The sequence below is a fragment of the Rhinopithecus roxellana genome, chromosome 3, assembly GCF_007565055.1.
Source record: "Rhinopithecus roxellana isolate Shanxi Qingling chromosome 3, ASM756505v1, whole genome shotgun sequence".
NCBI lineage: Eukaryota > Metazoa > Chordata > Mammalia > Primates > Cercopithecidae > Rhinopithecus > Rhinopithecus roxellana.
The window spans coordinates 15,145,749-15,167,413 of record NC_044551.1 but is presented as its reverse complement, the minus strand read 5'-3'; positions in this window follow the sequence as shown (position 1 = coordinate 15,167,413).

Genomic DNA, 21,665 nt, shown 5'->3' with positions numbered 1-21,665 from the left:
TAAGTGAGGAGTTGATGCATTCTCTAGAGTGTGTGTCACAGAGGACCCTGAAAATGTCAGAAGCCAGAGCCCACTAGGAGATCTGTTATGCACTGGGACTGAGAATAGTTCAGCAAGAGAGAGGACTTTCCTCAAGCGTGTGTGTGTGCATGCATGTGTGTATGTGTGTATGTGGCATGTGTGTGTGCATGCATCAGTGTGTCCACATATATATGCGTGTGTCTGCATACACCTCCTGAACAGTGAGGGAGGGTGTGATGAGTCAGCGGAGCCACTGTAGACTGTGACCTTCAGCCAGTGTGTGCCTTCTACGTTTCTGATCTCTCACAGGGTGGGTGATGTGGTTTGAGAACCACAGGGTCCTGACAGCCCCCATCATGGCTTGCTGATGCTTGCCGAGCTCCCTTAGCCTGGGCCCTGGGATGAGGAGGAGAAGAGGTGCTGCTGCCCTCACACCGTTCCTGCACAGCAGCGTGTAGAACGGAGGCTGGCGAGTGCTATGTGTGAGGCGTGCCAGGCCCTTCAAGGCAGACGTCCAGGATGTTCCCTGCAGGGGATGATGACCACGCTGAAACTTTTGGTTGCAGGGGAGGCAACACGAGGAGGGGCCTGAGGCTGGGCACAGGCAAGAGGCATCCAAGTCATCCTGCATGGGCGAAAACTGGGTGTTTCTGCAGCACATGGTGCTCTGGGGGGAGACCTGACCACCGGCTGCATGCCTGCAGTTGGGTGTGATGTGCTTACGTGCCATGGAAACATGGGCACACACAGTCACAGCCTCTTGATGGTTGCACAGACGCGTACCCAGCAAGGCAGCATGGCACAGGAGCCAACAGGAAGGAATAAAGAAGGCATGGATTTCACGGCATGCTTGATCCAATGGGGAAAGATGAGATTCTGCTAGTTTTGCTTGAGTAGAAATCTAAGGCTGATAATTACCTACCCAGGCTTCAGTCCAGAACAAGTTACTAAAAAAAGAGTGCTGCAGAACCAGGCCAGGGATCCTGGACATCAGTGCTGTGGGCATCTGGGGCTGGGTCGTGCTCTGGGCCCATCCAAGGCACTGCTGGGTGTTCCGCATCCCTGGGCTCCACCACAAGATGTCGGGAGCACCCCACACACAAGCGGGGCCAACCAAAAGTGCCCCAGACACTGCAAAGCACTCCCTGGGGGGCAATACGTTTCCCCAACAATGAACCAGGGTTGCCGCCGCCTGTCCTAACTGGGCACACCTCATGACAAGGGCTGGGATGCAGGTGCACCACTGGGAGGTGATTGCAGAAGTCAAGATGGGGAGTAGGGACGTGAATCAGGGAGGGAGAGGAGCTTCCAGGGCACAGAAGGAGAGGGGCACCAGGTGCCACCCTGCTGTGTCCCCTGAGCTCTGGCAGAATGTGCCTTGGTGTCCCACAGGGGATGAGGACCGGGGGGGGGGGGCGTTTATCCACAGATGCTCATCACTCTTGGTTGAGGGTCACCATGTGGGGACTTAAATCCCAGGCACTTCCAAACCACCTGAAGGTGGGCTGAGCAGATCCTCATGGGCACAGAGAAGGGCGACTGCAGAGAGAGGAGTGGCATGTGGGCCGGCAGGGTCATCCTGTCAGGAGCTGTCCCTGCACTCGCATGACCTACAGGTGGGCTGGGGCCCTGCCAGATGCCAGCCCTGTCTCACCAATGTCCTCCCTGTCTCCTGAAGATGTGGTGCCAATGAACTGATGGATGGATTGAAAATACTGTGAGAAGTTAGAAGTGCTATTCAGGTGTATGTTATTAGGTTATTCTCTCGAGGGACTTTTAGAGTAGGATCAACTGGGGACAGCAGTGCAAGCGAAGGAAAAGTAAGTGACACCCAGATGGAAAGAAGAGCATAGGAGCTGTCTCTGCATTTCCGGAAGGAGGTGGACATGGTCATGTTTGTATCCGCCTAGGTGGCTCTTCACTGACCAGGTCTAACTGACGGACCACCCACCTGGCAGCGTCGCCCTCATTCACCTAGGAGAGTGGGAGGCCAGACTGGTGCTCCCGGGGTCCAGGTCTCCTTCCTCTGCCAGACCGGTGGGGGCTGGGGCTTCCCTGCCTCCCTGCGAGTGGGCATGGCTGTGAGACCTGCTGTGGCCTATGAGGCTGGCTGAGGGTCACCAGCAGGGTCGCCGAGCAGAGGTGATGTGCTGCTTTGCGGCGGAAGCACTCACCACGTGGTGCATTCCTTCTTCCCCCAGCCATGGCGGAGGTGGTCGGGAGATGGAAGGGCCGAAGGATTCAGGCGGGAATCAGTCGGTCCCCTGGTGGACTTGGTGTGAGTGGTCCACACCTTTGTGTGTTGATGCGCTCGAGCCTGGTGTTTGCCGCTGCAGCGTGCAGCCATGTGACTGAGGCCAGAGGGATGCGGAGAAAGCAATGAGGGCTGGGGCGACCCCTGGGTCTGAGTGTTGATCCCGTGCATTCCTCAGTGTCCAGCCTCCGACAAGAAGCTTCCATGGAAGCCTCGTGGTTAAAAGGGGGCAGGCGTGACCCAGCCCTCCCACAGGGTCATGGGAACCCAGAGAGCTGGGTGCTGTGGTCTCCATGTTTGTGTCACCGAAAATTCCTGTTTTGAAGCCTAATCCCCTGTGGGAGTGCTTTGGAATGGAGCCTTCGGGAGGTGACTCCGTCCTGCGCCAGGGCCTCATGATGGGGTTTGGGCCTGAGAAAAGGGAGTCCGGAGAGCCAGTTCGCCCGTCCACTGTGTGGGGAGGAGCCCTGTCTGAGCCACGAAGCCCCACCAGACACGGAAGCTGCCGGCGCCTTAATGTTGGACTTCAGCCTCCAGAGCTGTGAGAAATAAGTTTCCTGTCTGTAAGTCAGGCCATCGGAATTTTTGTTACTGTAGCCTGAACAGGTGAACATGCTGCGTGGAGGCAAAGCCTGCTTCCCAGCCGTGTTTGTGTCTGCAGCATCTCCCACCAGCCCGGCCTGCAGTGGGCACTCGGAGGCAGAGCCTGCATCCCAGCCATGTTTATGTTATGTTTATGTCTGCAGCATCTCCCACCAGCCTGGCCTGCAGCAGGCACTCAGCAAGCAAAAGCAGACCTGCACCTCCGTGCCTGCTCCTGAGAGGAAGCCGGTCTCCTCCTTGCTCACCCCTTTTAAGGCCAAGCCCACATTTTGCTCTGTGGACTTGCTCCTGCCCAAGAGAACCCTGAGCACCTCTGGCACTGGAGTGTGGGACAAGTTTCACCCTGGATTTTTCTAGAAATACACGTTCAGCGAAGGGCAGATGCGAAATCAGTGGTCACACAGGCTCCTGGTAACCACGCAGCCCTGCGACAAATGGTAACCATGCAGCCTTAGGGCAAATGGCATGGCTCACTGCAAGTCATCTCGAAACTCATGCCAAGACATATTTCTTTTTTTCTTTTTTTTTTTTTTGAGATGGAGTCTCGCTCTGTCACCCAGGCTGGAGTGCAGTGGCGCGATCTCTGCTCACTACAAGCTCCGCCTCTGGGTTCACGCCATTCTCCTGCCTCAGCCTCCCGAGTAGCTGGGACTACAGACGCCCACCACCTCACTCAGCTAGTTTTTTGTATTTTTTAGTAGAGACGGGGTTTCACCATGTTAGCCAGGATGGTCTCACTCTCCTCACCTCATGATCCGCCCGTCTCGGCCTCCCAAAGTGCTGGGATTACCGGCTTGAGCCACGGCGCTTAGCCCTGTTACTCATTTTTAAAAGTCAAAAAGTATAGCTAGGCCAGGCACAGTGGCTCATGCCTGTAATCCCAGCACTTCAGGAGGCCGAGGCGGGGGGTTCACTTGAGGTTAGCCTAGCCAACATAGTGAAACCCTGTCTCTACTAAAAATAAAAAAAAAATAAAAATAAAAATAAAAAATCAGCCGGCATGGTGGCGGGCACCTGTAATCCCACCTACTCAGGAGGCTGAGGTGGGAGAATTGCTTGAAACTGGAAAGTGGAGGTTGCAGTGAGCCAAGATCACACCACCGCATTCTAGACTGTAGGACAGCAAAACTCGGTCTTGAAAAAAAGGATAAATAAAAAGAAGATTTAGAGAAGACGCCATGGTCTCTCCTTCCTTCCTATCGGGAGCAACACTGGTATATTCACATCACATCACACCTTGCACACGTGCACTGGCTCTGCACATGTCTCTTGGATTGTCTGGACGCAGTCCCAGGCAGGATGATGCTCTCCTTCCCTTCATTACTTAAATTATTTTTGACTTGTGTTGTTGCAAAATTTAAATCTTGAAATAATGTGCTCTCCCTAAATTTAAAGTGTAAAGCCCTAGGAACTCAATGAACCAGTTTCATATAAAAGTACTTTGGAAAAAACTGTGACATATATTATTTATTTATTTTTTAATTATACCAAATATAGCAATTCCCTTTGGCTTTTGTTGAGTAAGTGACTGGGTGAGAAACAAATTGTATAATATTTTATTATTGTGCATTACATGCCCATCGGCTTTAGAAAGACACCTCTCTTGTTCATCCCAGATGAAGACAAATTTAAGATTGCAAAGGGGAAAGGCCAGGCACAGTGGCTCCTCCCTGTAATCCCAGCACTTTGGGAGGTTGAGGCAGGAGGATCGCTGGGTAGGAGGCCCAGGCATTCAGAACCAGCCTGAGCAACATGGTGAAACCCTGTCTCTACAAAAATACCAAAATTAGCTGGGCATGGCGGTGCATGTCTGTGATCTTAGCTACTTGGGAGGCTGAGTTGGGAAGATCATCTGAGCCTGGGAGGTTGAGGCTGCAGTGAGCCATGATCATGCCATTGCACTCCAGCCTGGGGGACGGCATGAAACTCTCCAAAAACAAACAAAAAAAAAGTGGGGGGAAATTTATTTTGTTAATTACACTTCAAGTATACTTCTTTAGAGACTAAGATGATTTAAAAAGGAATGAAGTGGTGCCTTAGTTGCTGTGACTGCCATAAACATTTACTATAAACTGTAACAAAAGAAATGTCTTCTCTCGCAGCTCTGGAGGCCAGAGGTCCAACATCCAGGTGTGGGCCAGGCAGTGCTTCCTCCAAAGACTCCAGGGGCGGATTCCTCCTGCCTCTTCTAGCTTCTGTGGCCCCAGGCCTTTCTGGGCTCTGGCCACAGGGCTCCATCCTCTGCCTCTGTCTTCGTCAGGCCTTCTCCTCTGTTCTGTGAATCTGTGCCTTCTCCTCTTCTTAGAAAGACACCCATCATTGCTTTAGGGCCCACCCTAATCCAGGATAATTTCATCTGGAAATTCTTAATTACATCTACAAAGACTCTATTTCCAAATAGGATCACATTTCGAGGTTTCATGTAGACAGGAATTTTGCAGGGGATGCTGTTCATCCCACTACAGTATAGAACGTTTTTGAAAACAATTTTAATTTAAATTAGTATTACTAGATAATGTGTTCACATGGTTCAAAATGCAAAAGACCCCCGGGTATATAGTGAAGTTCTCTCCTGAATGCAAGACCCAGGTTCTCTCCCTAGAAGCCAGCAGGATTATTAGCTCCTGCAGGACCACTGGGCTTTATCCTGCGAGTCTCTAAACAAATGCCTATAATTCTTGTTTCTTTCCGTCTTGTGTACCGTCTTGCAACCTGAGGCTGCATCTGGACAGCAGCTCCTGCCAGTGACCCAGGGGCATCCCCATTCTTCCCCCAGGTGGCTGTGTTCTTCATTTTCTCAAGGTGGTTTAGGATATTGTGAGCATTATTTATGACTGAGGGTGTTTTTCTGCCTTTATACACAAGTTTATCTTTTCTCACTCCTCTTTTTGACTTTTAAAGCATTTTCCCCCTATTTTATAATTAGTGGTCATGATTCCCAATTAGAGGTGGTTTTTTTCTCCCAGTTCCCACTGTCGTTTTCTATTTAAAATGCATGGAAGAAATGAGGAATGCATACAACAAAGAAAGCTGTTTTGCATTGCATGAGAAATGGACTTAGGCTGTGTCAGTGTTCAGAAACATGCTGTCAGGAAGCCAACCCCAGGAGCCTTAGGACCCACCCAAGCAGCTCCCCAGGGTGGAGATGAGAATTGCTCCCCCTGGCTGGCCACCACTAAGGATTCATTGTCTTTTCCTCAGAAAGCGATGCATGTTTTTCCTTACAGAGTGATGCTGTTAGAGTCAACATAGGATGAATTGCTACCCAGAAATCCTGGCGGCCTGTCTGCTGTCTCTCAGGAAGTCTGGAGGCACACTTTCTCCTAAGGTTTCTGTCAAAAGCATAATGGTTCTTTCAGTGGTTAAGAATGCAGTCACCTATTCCAAAATGGTCATCGATTTCTTATGTATAATTTTTATCAGTTTAATTAGCTAGCATGCTGTTTGAGATAGGATAAAGGCATTTCCTGTGGTCAGTGAATCAAACTCTAATTCTTTACTCATCCAGCCAAATGCTTATTAAGCTTTTATCTTGAATCACGCATTGTGCCAAATGCATGGTATGTATATAGATTCATGTATTAGGAGAGTCCTGCCTGATCATCCAAAGATGTACAGCTGGTTATAAATTGTGTCCACTTCAAAAGAGAAGGGATGAAAATAGCAGTGTTACTGGTGGAGGGTGTCAAGGTTCTTGGTGTCTTGAACAAAGAATTGGACAAAATGTACAAACAAAGCAAGGAAAGAATGAAGCAACAAAAGTAGAGATTTATTGAAAATGAAAGTGCACTCCACATGATGGAAACGGGCCGGAGCAAGTGCTGGAGTGCCCAGTTACAGAATTTTCTGGGGTTTAAATACCCTCTAGTGGTTTCCCATTGGTTACTTGTGTACACCCCATGTAAATGAAGTAGTGGCCCATGATCAGTCTGATTGTGGGAGGGGATCAATCAGAGGCTGAAGCAAAGTTACAGAGTTATACCCTATGCAAACGTCTGATTGGTTGTGGAAAGTGACCAATCAGAGGCTGAAGTGAAGTTACAGCATTATACTCCCATGCAAATACAGACTTGGCCCTAGACCAGCCTGATTGGTTGCAGGAGGGGACTAATCAGAGGTACTTTCAATTTTTCATCTGCTACTCAGAAAAAAGGGGGAGGGGTTGCAAAGGGAGTAGCTTCTGGTCCTGTGGTTACTTGGGCATGGAAAGTTGGAGTTTTCCTTTGGATTTAGTTCTAGGAAGTCAGCGTGAATCGGCCTTAGGTTCCCCTTCTCCAGACCCTATTCTCCTGCCTCAGCTGTGGTTTTTTTTTTTTTTTTTTTTTTTTTTTTTGAGAAGGAGTCTCACTCTGTCACCCAGGCTGGAGTGCAGTGGCCAGATCTCAGCTCACTGCAAACTCCGCCTCCCGGGTTTACGCCATTCTCCTGCCTCAGCCTCCCAAGTAGCTGGGACTACAGGCGCCCGCCACCTCGCCCGGCTAGTTTTTTGTATTTTTTAGTAGAGACGGGGTTTCAGTGTTAGCCAGGATGGTCTCGATCTCCTGACCTCGTGATCCGCCCGCCTCGGCCTCCCAAAGTGCTGGGATTACAGGCTTGAACCACCGCGCCCGGCCTCAGCTGTGGTTTAAACCAAACATGCAGCATATTGCCTGCCTGCCTCAAGGAAGGCTGTCCAAAGACTACGGCATCTCCGTGTTTGGACTTCTCGATCTCTTTCTTCCCTTCTCCCTCACCAGGCAACCCTGGTGCTTACTTTCCATCCTCATGACAAACTCCTGGCACGATAGGGTGGTCAGTGCTCTAGCGATTACTCCCAACATTCCAGGCAGTCAGACGGGGAAGAGCTGGAGGACAAAGGAAACACCTGCGGCCCCTGCTCCTCTCATCCTTCTAGGCAGCTCTCCCAGCGTCACCTGGACGTTGCTTTCATCGGAGGCTGCTGTGAGGAAAGGAGGGAGGTCGTCCTTAGCTGCTGGCAGCTGAATCCGTTGGTTCTGGTGCTCTGTGGCCAGAACCTTCGAACCTTCTCATAGGACTTGCAGTAAAACTTGCTTAGGAAGAACTGCGTGTGGTAAGATTCCAAAAATTATTGTTAGATTTTCTAACACTTTTCATTGGAAGGCTTTTATTAACAAATGGTTTTTAGTTCTCAATACTATCAGAATTTAATTTTGACTTTTTACTTTTACTATTTTGAAATGCACAATTTGCTTTTGCTTTCGTATTTATCGTAGCTGCTGAGTTCACAGGTATCACCCGGCCACCCTGAAGTTGCACTTCCCACCACAGAACGTAGCCTCTGTCTCTACTCGCAGAGAAGGCCGCCCTTGTCATGGTCAGATGCTAACGGCTCAGTCTGGAGGTGTTGCTACGAATATTGTTTGATGTTTCCCAAGTCTCAGCCACAGGAACCCCACATGAGCCACGCGTGGCTGGGTGCCCTCCGGGACCTGGGTAATGGTCCCACCAGCATTTACACGGGGCCCACTCACGAGGCATTGCTCAGGGTGCATTCGTCAATTCAGTCCTCAAAGGGACTCCAGGAGGCGGGCGTCACCATTCCTCCCACTTTACAGGTGAAAGCAGTGAAGTGATTTTCCCCAGGTCACCCCATCTCTAAGTGGAGGAGCCCCCACCAGCCAGTGATTGGCTCTGCCCCCGCATCTAAAATCCACTGCGTTGCACCACACCGTCTCCCCAAGTGTATCGCCCCAGGGCAGGTGGAGAGTGGACACCTCCGTTAAGCTGATGGGGACCCCTGGGGGATGAGATGCAGAGAAAGAGACAGAGACAGAGATGGACATAGAGACATGTAGAGACAGAGAATGAGACAGAGACAGAGAAACAAAGGCAGAGATAGAAACGGAGACAGAAAAACAGCAGGAGGGGAGGGAGAAGGGAAGACAGGATGAGGTTGCCACAGCTCCCAGGCTGCAGGGTGTTGGGGAGACACTGAAGGCAGGTGCTGGACACGTGGGTAAAGGCCATTGGTCCACCGGAAGGCGCCCCTTCTGCTCAGGGCCCTGCAGCAATTGGGGTCTCAAGAAAATCCAGGAGCCCCCGGGAGGGAGGAAAGACTGGTTTCCAGCCCCTGCTCTCCTCTCCAGCACCCCAGTCCTGGCCACAACGTGGGCAGGGTGGGCTCGAGGGAGGGGGACCCACACAGCCCTGCCCTCCTGGGGACCCAGTGGAGGCAGGGCAGGATTCAGACTCTGGCTTAGCAGCTTTGGGGCAGCAGGGGCAAGGAGGAAATGTTCCTGGGAAGGGAAGACCTGCCCAGGGCGGGTCTGCTCTGTGTGGGGAGGTACCAGGATAGAGGGGGCCAGATGTGGGTGGTGAGGCAGCCCTCCAGGACGAGGATATGGGAGATAGGAGGTGGCTGGGGGTAGGCTGGAAGCCATCTGGGGTGGAAGAGTGCATGGCAAAGGAAACTGCTGCACAGCGAGTTTTCTTGTTTAACTCGGCCTCACCTGGGAAAGTCATGGGCTGCGTGGGGAATGCAAGTAGAGCAGGCTTGGCCAGGAGGCACCGCCCAGCTCACAGTCACCTGCCCAGGAGCGCTGCTTCCCCTAGTCCCAGCCTGCCCAGCAGTCTGGGCACCTGGAAATCCTTGCTGCAGGCTTGCTGGAAGCTCACCTAAGGACAAGCAAAGCACGGGGGATGCCACGTCTGCCAAGAGCAGCGTCCCGCAGGGCAGGCTCCCCACGAAGGCACCTCCTGCAGGCTCCAGCTTCATGGACGGCCTCCTTCCAGGGCCTCCCCAGGAAATCCAGGCCTAGCTCAGGCCCCTGACAGCCTCGTGTGTCCGCAGACAAAGCCCCATCTGGAGAGACCCTGGAGCACAGGCCACCCACAGCCTTGGGACTCACAGGACTCAGGAGAACGGATCAAATCAGGCCAAGTCCAGGTCCCATTCCCCAGTGGGAATCTTTACTCCCAGTGTTGAGCAGAGACCCGCTGGGTGGACACTGCTGTGGCCTGAAAACAGAAGGACCAATGCAGCCCCGGCTCCACCTGAAGCCAGCACCCCCCTGTGCTGAAAGAAGAATTGGACAAAGCCAAGAGCTGCAGGTGGACGCGGGACGTCCCTGCCTGTGACACGGCCACAGAAATCTCCGGAACACATCCACAGCGTCTCACACGAGAGGTGCCGCCTTCCCTTGGCCCTATCAGGACGCACTAAGGCCAACAGGCCGGTTATGTGTAGGAGGGACGGCCACCAATGGCGAAGAGGAAGAGCCACTAGAAATGATGATTTGATTTTAGATTTAGGGGAGTAGCTCCTGTGCTGTTTGTTTGGACTCAATTAATAGTAAATAATGCAAATTTGTTTCAAATCCCCAGCCTCGTCTTCTACTTTTCCTTCTTCTGCCCCGGAATGCTCTTGATGCCAGCCCTGTGTGCAGTTTGCCTCCTTCTGTGCTGGTCCTGGGAGGTCTCCCCAGCACACACTCCCACCCAGCCCCACCTCGGGGTCCCTTCTCATGGGGGTTACCTGGGACGGCATGTTCGTGTGTCTACATAGCAGCTGGAGCAGGGCAGTAAGCCAGGCTGGGGAGTCAGAAGGGGCAGGGCCTAGAGCCTGGGCATGGGTGGGCGTGATCCCAGAGGTGACGGGAAGTCCTGTGAGTGCTTCCAGGGGTCATCCGGCCCCATGTGTGGAATGGACGGCAGGAACCAGGACTGCGGCAGGAAGTCAGGGAGAGCTACTGTGGTGGCCCAACCAGAGGGCACTGTGGCTGGCAGTGGACGACGGGGAAACCCCTGGACCCGAGGCAAGACCCTAGTGTAGATCCTAGGGTAGACTCCAGGGTAGACCCAGGTGTAGACCAGACACACCTGTGCATTCGATGTGTGGTAATGAAACAGGAGAATTTGCACCTGGCCTCTTCATTTTTGATGGCGACTGAGTGGATGGTGTTTCGCTCTGCTCAGTGGGGAACTGGGAAGAGGTGAGTTTGGAAGGAAAAATGGCACCTTCAGGCTGGGTCCCATCGTGGTATTTAGAGAAACAGTGTCGGTTGGGGCTGGCAGAAAAGAGAAGGCACATGGAAATTGGGTGATTTCAGGTGAGCCTTAGCCAGTTTTGTTTTTGTTTTTGTTTTTGTTTTTGTTTTGTTTTGTTTTGTTTTAAGATGAAGTCCCACTCTATCGCCAGGCTAGAGTACAGTGGTGCTATCTCAGCTCATTGCAACCTCTGCCTCCCGAGTTCAAGTGATTCTTCTGCCTCAGCCTCCCAAGTAGCTGGGATTACAGGCACGTGCTACCACACCTGGCTAATTTTTGTATTTTTAGTAAAGATGGAGTTTTATCATGTTGGCCAAGCTGGTCTCGAACTCCTGATCTCAAGTGACCCACCCACCTCACCCTTCCAAAGTTCTGGGATTACAGGCGTGAGCCACTGTGCCTGGCCACCAGCTTTCAAAAATATAAGAGCAGAGTTTAAGAAAAGTCGCAGGAAGGGCAGGGGAGGGGCAGCTCCCAGAGCTGAGGGCAGCTGTGTGGAGGGGCCCCTGAGACACCCAGGCTTGCTGCATGCAGGGAGAGCTGAAGCAAAGCCTCCATCTCACTCTGATCTGCCAGCACCTGCCACTGGCTAAACCCGCAGTGAGCAGGAAACTGAGTGGGAGAAAGGAAAAGCACCCCCAAACAGCCCATGTAGGTGAGCCCCCGAGACAGAGGACCAGAGGCTGGACCTGAGTCTGGAGGTGAAGATCTGGGTGTCCAGGCCATAGTGACAGTGGGCAGTTTTGCAATGTGCCCAGAATTCTTGGACCCTTCTCCTGTGAGGAGGTGAGGTCTCTGCCCCACGCCTCCTGCCTGGAGGGGTGTCTGCGACCGTCTCCATCAACACAATGAAAAGTGAGCTTAGGAAACCACTGAAGAGTCTGTGGGCTTATCCTGGGCCCTTGCCCTGGGAGCATTCAGTGGTCAGACCCGGAGGCTGCTGCATGGAGAGGCCATGTAGACAGAGGTGCGCCGGAGGGGCCCAGGAATGGGAGCCTCAGTGTGAGGACTAGGTGAGATGAAGGAGACAACCCCAGCCACAGCCACCGTCTGACCACTGCTGAACAAGAGCAGCCCCGCTGAGCCCAGTCAACCCCAACCTGCGAACAACATGCGAGGTCATTACTGTTTTAAGCTCCTGCCTTGGGGCGACTTGACCGCAGCATTAGACAGCCAGAACAAAGCCTATCGAAAGCCGAGGGTTGGACGCTGTCCCCCAGGAGAATGTGTAGGTACAGAAGGGGTCCCAGCTCCAGCCCTGTGCGCTCCCGCATAGAAGAGGATGGTGCCACAGCAGGGGAAAAGCAGGGTGCCCAGGCACTGGGGGAAGATTGGGAGCACGGAGGGCTTTGGGTGCCGAGACGGGAAAGAGTTGCAGGGTGGAGGGCGTCTCTGGCTCAGTGAATGCCACTAGAGGACTGAACAGGGTGGGCTCAGATGCAGCAACTTCCTGGAGTGACCAGGAGCGAGCAAGGGAGGGCAGTGGAGGGGACTCCACAGGGTGGGCTGCTGAGGGTGGCGTAGAAGAATTTATGGGGAGCCTGCATGTCCCTCCCTCTCCATGCTGGACCAGGAGGCCGAAACATGCCCAGCTCCTCCGGCTGGCACTTGTCCTCAGACTGAGGCTTCCGATCAGGGTACTCCCAAGGTTTGTCTCTGAGGGTTGTTAGGAACTGCATGTGGTTTAAGGCAGAATGCTCCTCTTTCCATTTGGAATGCAATGATGACACAAGGAATTTGGAGACCAGGCGTGGTAGCTCACACCTGTCATCCCAGCACTTTGGGAGGCTGAGGAGGGTGGATTACCTGAGGCCAGGAGTTTGAGACCAGCCTGGCCAACACGGTGAAACTCTGTCTCTACTAAAAATACAAAAAAAATTAAAAAATTAGCTGGGCATGTTGGCGCATGCCTGTAATCCCAGCTACTCAGGAGGCTGAGGCAGGATGTTGGCGCATGCCTGTAATCCCAGCTACTCAGGAGGCTGAGGCAGGAGAATCACTTGAACCCAGGAGGCAGGGATTGCAGTGAGCCGAGATCGCACCACTGCACTCCAACTTGGGTGACAAAGTGAGACTCCATCTCAAACAAAACAAAACAAAATGGAATTTGGAGATTTGGAGATATGTATGCAGAGCCCTACAAGTGGGCAGTGCAGTCAATCTGGAAAGTTAGAGGTGAGAAGTGCAGCCTTCCAGGAAAGCACCTGTGGACTGGGCGGCTTCCCTTCCTTAAATGTCTCCCTGCTGTCTGTTAGTCTTGTGCGTCTGAGAGAAGATTTCACCAGGCTTCCCAATCTTCACTCTCTTTTTTAATAAACCAGCATAAAGTAGAATTTATTTACATAATGCAATGATCCATGAAGGTTACCATAGCGCCAAGGGACCATATTAGCCGCTTGAGTGGAATTCATTAGAAATTAACTACCACTTAAATTAATTTTCCCACAGTCACAAGGCTGTAATGGCGGGAGAAGGGGCCGTCCATCAGCGGGTGCTGACAGGGGACCTGTCACCGCTGTTATTTATAGGTGCGCGTGTCAACCCCTAGAGCAGGCGCCGGGCCAAACTCAGAGCCTCCAGACTCACAAAGCCACTTCAAAAGGCCCGAAAATTCCCCCACTGATAAGTAATCCAGCCTTACCAAGTCTCACCCTTCCTAGCAGCCGGAGGAGGGGCAACCTGGCAATGCTGGTCATGGTATCTGACAGACAAGAGGGACCCGTCTTTGTTTTAAACCCACACTGTGACCTGCAAGTCCTCACAAGCTGGTGAGAGTCCTGTGGCCTTTTCAAGGGCAGGGGACCCCTTCCGGAGCTCTGTGTCCAGAGCCCAGTTTCAGACAAACTGTGTGTGGCTGTTTCTTAGGGATCTCTGGGGACAGGGCCCACTCCAGGGGAAGAGCTTGCAAAGGAATGACTGAATCTCATGTGCAAGGGCAGAGCATGTGTGTGCACAGATGTGTGGTGTGTGTGTGGCGTGTTTGCATGCTGTGCATGTGTGCACATGTGAGCACACGTGTGAATGTGTGTGAGTGCAAAGGGTGACACATCGATGGTATGCATGCACCATGGCCTGTTAGTGCAGGTGCAGTTCATGTGTGTTCGCATGTGGCACGCTTATGTGTTTGCATGTGTGGTGTGTTTATGAGAGTGTGTGTGCACACATATGTACACCAGCAGAGCCCTCCTGTTTAGGAAAATGAAAGCACTGAAAAGGTGTGAAGCATTTCTGGGGCTTCCACGTCCACAGTCGAGACCATATTTTCCTCTGAACCAGTGGGCCGTGATCAAGGGGAGTTTCCTGAGACAAGACAGGCGCTCTCCTGGGGAATGCTCACAGATCACAAGGCTGATGGTGCAATGGCAGAATTTCTCCAAGGCTGAAAGGCTCTGAAGTGATCACCCAAATTCCGGGAGGACCCTTATTAACCCCTACCAAGGAGACTGACATTATTTAGGAGTTGTGTGGGGGAGGACCAGCTGAGGCATGGGGGGGGTTCTTCCGAGGGGTACGTCGGGTGACATTTTCATCTCCTGCTAAGACACAGCACCAAGGATGCACGAATGGGCAGCTGCATGGAGACCACCCCCCAGGCTCCTGAGCAGTGCCTGCAGTTGCCACCCGTGCTTCACACATGAGGAGGGGACAGCTGGATCAGGAACCGCCACACACAGCCCAGGAGATTGGGGGACTTGGCCGCAGGGGTCTCACACCAGCTCAGCAACCCCCTCAGCTAAACGGCCCCAGTGAGAGGCCACCTCGGCTGGGAACCAGGTGGGCAGTCAAACCCTGGAGCTTCCCTCCTGGTCTGGGCAGCTGCAGTCCGGCTCCCCTTGGAGGTGCCTTCTCAGGTGTGAGTCCAGAAAGTTTTGGGGACCGAAAAGTGACCTAAGCATTTGCAGCCTTTGCTGTTTGAGATCATGGGGAAGGGGTGGCTTGGCAATGCTGTCTGCAGCCTGGCCCAGGAGAGAGTGAGCACGGCTCAGAGCCGTCCTGCGGCTTGGTGGAGTTGCGGAGGGGAGCCAGCGAGACTGGAGGTGAGGCTGGGGGTGAGGTTGAGGCTGAGGGTAAGGCTGAGGCTGGGGGTGAGGCTGAGGCCGAGGGTGAGGCTGAGGCCGGGGGTTGAGGCTGAGGGTGAGGCTGAGGCTGAGGGTGAGGCTGAGGCTGGGGGTGAGGCGGAGGCTGAGGCTGAGGGTGAGGCTGAGGCTGGGGGTGAGGTGGAGGCAGCTGCACCGCCTTCTAGCAACTAGGGTCTGTCTCAAGGCTGCTCTGCCAGGTCCTTGTGAAACCAGGTCCCAGGGAGTGGGCCAGGGTGAGATGAGAGTGGGAGAGCAGATACAGAAGGACCTTCCAGAAACAGTGTCTCTGCCCTCCCCACTTCCGACAGAGGGAAGGGCTGAGCTGAGAACAAGGATGCAGGATCCATTCAGGTGCCTGCTTGATGTTCCTAGAGAAAGATTCTGGAGTGCAGCAAGACACTGTCGGAAGACCCAAGAAGGCGTCTTGGGGAAAGTGAATAAAAGAGATTCTTGCCAATGTGAGTTTCAAAACGCACGGGGCTAAATCAACTTTAGCCCAAAGCTGCCTCCTTACATATTTTAAGTTCGGTCTAAAGGTTTTTCTGCACACTGTCAACTATAACAAGTGGAGGTGTAAACAGGTCACTGCCTACACTTGTGCCTGTCACTGAGTTTGGGCCGACCACATGTAGCCAGCTGTTTGAACCGTGTTCAAATAAGGCAAACACCCACCTGTAACAAGCCGGGTGTGTCTGGGCCTCACTTCCATTTTCTGTGCATTGCTTTCCTTTTTATGTCCATAAATCTTCTTCTGCCCAAGGCTGTGCTGGAGTCCCAGAGCCTACTATGGCTGGGGAAGCTGCCTGGTTCGCAAGTCATTCATTGCTCAATTAAACTCCTTTACATTTAATTTGGCTGAAGTCTTTCTTTTATCAACGGAAACTGCTTTGTCCCCCAAGGCTGTGGATGTTGAAGGCCTCAGTGAAGTGGTGAGGCCTGAGTCCAGCAAAGGACACCCAGGAGCCACCCCTGGTGGGATGCTGAGCCCTGAGCCAGGGGCTGCCAGCCGAGTCCCTCCACGGGCATCTCTGATGCCAACAGCAGACCTTTTTGGGGTTCAGTGTGATCCTCTTGGGACTGAAAACAGAGCATCCCTCCTCCCACCCTCCCTGGGCAGTGGTGACGGCCATGCTCTGGAGGGAAGGGGTCGCAGCGCCACCTTCTTGCTGGACCAAATTGGCCATCGTGCAGCGTGAATGTATGACAGAGACAGAAACAGGGATGGAGAGACAAGACAGAGCGGGAGAGACACCATCCCCACAGAAGCCAGCGTGGCCGGATGCCTCTGGGAGTAAAAGGCGCACAGCCTAGGAAAAAAGAAGAGAAGCTGGGGCCGGCATTGGACTAGAATGTTCTGTGGGAAACTCACTCTCTGGACCATGTTTCTAGCTCCCTTCCAGATGCTGCAGAAAATTTCACAAGGATGGTGAAGGGCCTGTGCCGGGGAGGCCATACTGGCAGGAGACGGGAAGGAACGGGACCGATGTCCAGGGGCCCCTCAGCCTCACTTTGCCCTCAGGACGGGACAGGTGCATGGGCTGGGGCTCCCCTGTGGGGGTCCGGGAAGGCCTACGTGTGCCCCTGGAAGGACAGGCTGGGTGGCGGAGGAAGGCTGGCAGGCAGTGGAGACCACGGCCAGTAACTGCACACTTTGACCTCTTGCTGGACCCTCATAGGACAGGGACCCCAAGAGCCCCTGTTCTGAGAGCCCTCCCCCAGCAGCAGCCATGTGGGCTGGGTTTTCATGGGGGACTGTGGGCTTAGAAATCCTGAGGCTTGACCCCAGGGTCAGCGATGAAACACTCCTAATCCCAGGGAAAAGAACGAACCTCAAAGTGGAAACCCCAGGGAGGGCTGCCTCCCACCAAAGCAAGACTTCCATGCCCCACAGGAAGGACGCACATGGGCCTGCCTCCCAGAGGCAGAGGCCGGGGTGGGAGTGACCGAAGGCCAGGCTGGAGAAGGCCCCCCGGAACCTCGGCCTTGTGGCTGCTACACTGTTATGCGTTGTGTGCGTCTGGGCTCACTCGGGGGACCAGTCGTCATTCCTACCACATTTGCAGGAGGATCCGGGACAGCCCCGGGGCCTTGGCCCTGCTGATGCCGTCTGCCTCAGGACCTGACTGCCCAGGTGCTCCTTGACGGGGACTTCCTGGGGAATGGACTCTGATAAAATGTCCCTCGGCTTTCCAAGGTGCTTTCTTCTGCATGTAAGCATCACTGGGAGACCTGTGCAGGGCTGCTTCCCAACAGAGAGGGACCCAAAACAGCTCCAGCCCATGGCACATCCGCAAGTGTTTGCCACAGGGGCTGTGACCCTGGTCTGGCCCCTCGTTGCTGCCACTTCCGCTTCCTTGCCTTCCTGCAACTCCTGGTGCCCAGGCCTTCCGTCCTGCTGGCTGGCAGCATTCTGATTTCTGCGTGCTTATGATTAACCTGTACAATATGTTCCTCTTAATGCAGAGCTGTTTTCTTCTCCTCCAATTCTACAAACTGGAAAACAGCATATAGCCCGAGGCCACCCGGAATAATGCTGGTGTCAAGCGTTAAAAAACATATTTGTTTTGTGTCCTCTAAGGACGAATGATAGACATGTAAAAATGTTTCCCTGCTTTCCTTTCAGGGAATACTTAGTTTAGAATTAACTTCTGTCAGAGAAAACACGATTTCCCGCACCCACTCTGTATGACTTCCCACCGTTTCTATTTTGCGGGGGAAAATACCACACTGTGTTTGACATGTATGATTACAAGTTTACAGAATCCACTTACGTTTCTGCTGTTATTATTGTTTCTCTTTAGGAAAAGCTACTCATTAGAACCAAACAGAAGCCTTCTTTCGGGAGAAACAAATAAATGTAGGAAATTGTCTGTCCCAGGCCGAGCCGGCCTGATTTGTCCTTGTGTCTGGGAAAATGGGCTCCCCCAGGGGTTAGGGCAAGGGATCCCACACCCCCAACCAAGCTGAGACCGTGGAAACTGGCCCCTGGAGTGGGGTGAGGGGAGTTGGCATGTCGCTTACCTCCTGGGAAGGTGCCGGTAACACACATGCACACACAGGCACCCTGCCCTCTCAGAGACAAAGAGCTTGCTTGGGACAGCCAGTGACAGCCAGTGCTGCCCTGGTTATGACCGTTGCAGCCTGGGTCACCCCACAGGTCCCCGGCTTTCTGCTGGAGGGCACAGGAAACCCCGGGCTGCTCAGGCAGGCACGGCCCAGACCAACACTCATCTTCACGCCAGGCTGCGACTCGCTGCACCTTTGCCAGTGTTCCCAAGCGAGGAAGAGGCATTTGGTGCCTTGCATCCTGGTGCCATAGCCGATGCCCCCCGGTCTCTGCCTTTCTTTGCAATCACACCAGGGCAGCAGGTGTGGACAGCAGGTGTGTGTCTCCTGGCTCTGACTTCTGGGTGACCAGAGGCCCACGGGGCTTTGATGTAGGAGAGTCATCTGCTTTGCTGCCCACCATGTAGACAATGAACAGAGAGCCCGGATGTCAGCTGACTCACCAGCACTACCCAGCCAGGCTGGAGACGGGATCTCCTGACACCAGAGCCTCCCCTGCTGTGTAAGGCCCACACACACCTGGCACACTGCTGTCCTTCCTCTTCATCCGGCCTTGTTGGCTCGGGCAGTTGTAACAAAGCACCATGGGCCGGGGCTTCAACACCAGAAACTGGTCCCTCGCAGTCTGGGGGCTGGGAGTTCAAGACCAAGGGGCCACTGGGCGGTTTCTCCCGAGGCTTCTTCATGGCCTGCAGACTGTGGCTTCTCCCATGTCCTCCCACTGCTGCTCCTCTGCACATGCATCCCTGGTGTCGCTTTCTCTTCTTACAAGGACACGTCCTACTGGGTCAGGGCCCTCCTCACAACCTCATTTAACCTTAATTCCCTCCCTCAATGTCGTAGCTCCAGATACAGTCCCGTGGGGGCTGGGGCCTCACCTATGAATTTGGAGGACACAGCTCAGGCCACAGTGTCGCTCTCTGCCAGCAGCGTCAAACACAGCCAATGCCACACGGGAGGTGCAGTGCTTTCCCTGGAGAGCGCATGGCTCTTCTCAGCTGGGCTCCTGGTCTCACCGGGCTGCTGTCCTTAGTCTCCCTGCTCAGCAAGGCCGGCATCCACTGTGGGCTGTGTCCACTGCCCCTCAGGACAGTCCTGGAGGAGACAGCTCCATGTGCTCAGAGGCTCCTTGCAGCTCCCACTGCCTCATCCGGGGCTCTGTGTTCATTGTCTACATGGTGGGCAGCAAAGCAGATGACCCTCCTGCATTGAAGCCCCCGGGCCTCTGGTCACCCAGAAGTCAGAGCCAGAAGACACACACCCGCTGTCCACACTGCCCGCTGTGTCCTGTCCTGAATGCAGCCAGAAGGGGTCAGAAAAAAAAAAAGAAAGCTCTGAGAGGGGATAGGGAGTGACAGGACAGACAAGATCCCATGTGTCTGTGTCACCAAAGCAATGGACACAAATCCTGACAAGAGAGTGGGGCCTCAGCCCTCCAGAGGCAAAGACCCGGGAGAGTTGCCGCCCTCCCCACGGAGGCATGGGTGGGTGGGGGTGGGAGAAGAACTGGAAAGCCATGTGGTGTTTGCAGATGCCAGATGCCCGGGGAGCAGCAACAGAGGGAGCTCATCCTGTGGGACTGAGCCCAGGAGGTAACTGAGGACATGGCAGGAGGAAGACCTCAATGAGGACTTTGTGAAACTTAGGAAGAAGGAACTGTGACCCAAAACACATGGAGAAGAGGAAGGACAAAGAGTCAAGAAGCCAATACGAGGCAGCTGCCTCCAAGGCTGACCTGAGAGGAGTGACTGACCAACCCCAGACCTGGACTTTTGAGGTTTTAGGGCCAATTTCTTATTGGCCTGATGCCCTCCCGGCCCTAGGCCTTCATTATGATTATGAATCCTTTCTTCCATTACCCAAGTTCATTGTAAGAACATCTTCTAGAAAGAGTTCACCAAATAGCTCAGAAGAGAGCTAGGCCCTACATCACTCTTTGCTGAGCATTTATACCTGGAGATAATTTTAGGTCATATTTTTACTGTTTGGACTACATTGGATTCGTTAAAATTTGGATTTACCAATGTAATACATAGTCATTTCAGAAAACTTACAAATAAAAAAAGGATTGAGCAATAAAATATAATTAAATAAAATCCCACCATTCAGAGAAAAACCAGTGTGGATGTTTTTGGAAACTGAGGAATGATTTCCATACAGGGAAGTGCTCATGCCTTTGGAGTGCCATTCAGTCAATTTGATGGGCTCCAGCTGTGACGCAGGCTCCCATCACCTTTTGCCATCACTGCCCACAAGTTCCCATGAATCTGATCTCATCAACAACAAACAGACCACAACAACAACAAAGTTTAGTCTTACCTGTTCAAGACTTTCATATAAACAGAATAATTCAGTTGTAAACTAGTTGGCATTCAGCTTCTTTCCCTCGGCACTTTTACTTCTTTATTTTGAATTAATATGACTTCCATTTTCCCATTCATGTCTTATTGCAGTGGCTATTACCTTTTGTACCATACTGAGAAGAAGCGGTAAGATCCCTTTATCAGGTTGAAAAATTTACCAACTTTTTTCACTTGCTAAGAGTTTTTAACAATTATGAAACAGTGTTATATTTTCTCAAATAATTGATTTGCGTCTATTGAAATGATGATATAATTTGTCTTCCCTAGTTTGTTAATATGGTGAACTACATTGATTTATTTTCTTGTGTTAAATAGATTTTGCATTTCTAGAAGTTTCTAGAATCATGATTAGGCGGTCCAACTTAATCATGATATCTTATTCTTGTTACTTATTGCTGAATTTGATACACTTATGTCTTGCTAGTGATTTTTGTATCTATGCTTATGAAGGGTATTGGTCTGTCAATTTCCTGTCTTATAATAACTTTGTCTGGTTTTTGAATTCTGGTTATAACAACCTCATAAAATATTTTAGGAAATGACAGTTCCTCCTCTAGTTTATGAGTTTATATAGAATAGCTGTTACTTCTTTCTTACATACTAGATGGAATTTACTAGTGAAGTTGTTTGAGCCTGGAATTTTCTTTGTGAGAAGTTTAATTATGAATTAATATCTTTAACAAATATAGGGCGATTTAAATTTTCTAGTTTTGCGTGGGTTTATTTTGGTAATGTGTGTCTTTCGAGGAATTCGTCCATTTTATCTAAGCTGTTGAATGCATCAGCGTGAAGTTGTTCCTGTCATCACTCATTACCCTTTCTGTGTCTGCAGGACCTGTTGGGATGCCTCTTCCTGGTTCCTGACATTGATGATTTGTCCTTCTTTTTTCTTTTTTTTTTTTTAAATCATCAGTCTTAAGGGATTTTCAATTTTACCAAACTTTTGTTTTTTTCCTTGAGAAAGAGTCTCACTCTGTTGCTTAGGCTGGAGTGCAATGGTGCAATCTTGGCTCACTGCAACCTCCACCTCTGGGGTTCAAGTGATTCTCCCACCTCAGCCTCCCAAGTAGCTTTCTTCTACAGGCATTCAAACCATCATGCCCAGCTAATTTTTGTATTTTTTGTAGAGATGGGATTTCACCATGTTGCCAAGGTTGATCTTGAACTCCTGAGCTCAAGCAATCTGCCTACCTCAGTCTCCCAAAATGCTGGGATTATAGGTGTGAGCCATTGCATCTGGCCTTAATCTTTATAAACAACAAATTCTGGGTT